We start from the raw sequence: 1,715 nt of genomic DNA on the forward strand, positions 1-1,715 counted from the left end.
AGCAGTGTTCACGTCCGCGCTAGGGCCTGTTGCTTGTTTCTTTTTCAGTGCTGCGTCGTATTCCACCGTCTACTTACCAGGGTTTACTCACCTCCTGAAGGATACCTGGCTGCTTTCAAGTTTGGGGAATTAGGAACGAAGCTGCCGTAAACGCCCACGGGCGGGTCTTCGTGCGGACATACTTTCAGCTTCTTCGGGTAAATTCCTCAGAGTTTGCTTGCTGGTCGCATGAGGTGTGTTTTAAGGGACGTGTGTCTTGACATCACATGTGCCTTGCAGAGCTACCCTCGGAATGTGTTTTGGCTGTGCAGTCTGCAGGCAGCATCTTTCACAGAGTAGAAAAATGTAATGAGTGTTTCCAGTTCATCACACTTTCGCGGGGCCTGCTATCCGGGTCTAAACCGTCATCGCTGAGCGGAAGATCACTACGCTTCTCCTGTGTTGTCTTCCAGTTGTTCCGTAGCCCTGTATTTTTCAGTTAAGTGGTTAATTTTGCAAAGAATCTGTGACTAATTGTTTTGCCCTGTATGTGGATGTCGTTGTTCCAGCGCCACTTTTGAAGTCACAATTTCTTGTTCGCTGGCATCTGCCTTCATCGGCTCTGTCCCCTTCACGCCCTTCCATCTCTTCTTTTTCCAACCTGCAGTGTCTTGGTTACTGTAGCGATTCAGTAACTCTCCGGTCAGTCGGCTTCCCTAGGGTCTTTCTGGGTCCTCCGCCTCTCCATGGTGAGCACAGCTGCTTTGTGGATATGCACAGAATGGCCCTGGAACTCCGCTTTGGGCCCTGAATCTGCAGGTGCAACGGGCTGGCCGGCCCCGACAGCAGAGCGTCTCCTGCCCCGAGAACATGGGGCACCTTCCATTTATTTTCTCTGCTTTGTCTTGGTTCCTTTCAGTGGAGAATGGTATTTAAAAAACAAGATATCTTTATCCATTGCTATCGGGGTTTGGAAATTCCAGTTCCCAGCAGGGATAGATATATCATGGACATCTTCTCCATACATACCTAATATATATGAATATCTCTTCCAAATACTTCCAGCTTATTTCTTTGCCCACTTATATACATGAAAAAACTCGAGTTCACACACTTACACCTTCAGTTACAAGCCGACTGACACCAGAGTGCTCACTCTAGTCTTCTCTGCGCCTACAGCTGCCTTTGGGTCGGAGGAACCCGGCTCCCTCACCTGGACACGCTGGCTTACGAGATGGGCCCCCGGCCTGCAAGGAGTCGCCTCTCACCACCCCTTTCTGGCCCGGCTGTCATTTTGCTTCCTTCCCTTAGAGGTCAGCCTCTCACTGCCCGTGTCTGCTGGGCTGCCCCTCCCCCCGCCAGGCGCCCTCCACCCAGTCCCAAACACTGCTCCAGGGGTGCTCCTGTGGCACCCGCCGGTTTCCACGTGGTCCAAAGCTCATGTTGAGTGGGAAGCTGAGTTGTACTTTGCTCTCATTTTCCCGTACCCTTCTCCTTGTTGTCTGATGGTCTTGAAATGTTCCTACCGGCCCTGCATGCTGCCAGCCCTGGCCCCGGGCTCCTGGAAACTGAAAACATGGAGCTAAAAAGTGAAAGGAAGGAGAAATCACGGCCGAAATACAGCAAAGGCTCGAAACTCATCCATGGCCTCCCCGGTGGCTCAACAGGTTAGGACGCAGCCCCGAGCTGCCACAGCCGCTTCAGCTGAGTCCGATCCCCACCCCGGAGGTCACCCC

The sequence above is a fragment of the Condylura cristata genome, unplaced genomic scaffold (assembly GCF_000260355.1).
Source record: "Condylura cristata isolate star-nosed mole 26May11 unplaced genomic scaffold, ConCri1.0 scaffold00035, whole genome shotgun sequence".
In the NCBI taxonomy this organism is placed as follows: domain Eukaryota; kingdom Metazoa; phylum Chordata; class Mammalia; order Eulipotyphla; family Talpidae; genus Condylura; species Condylura cristata.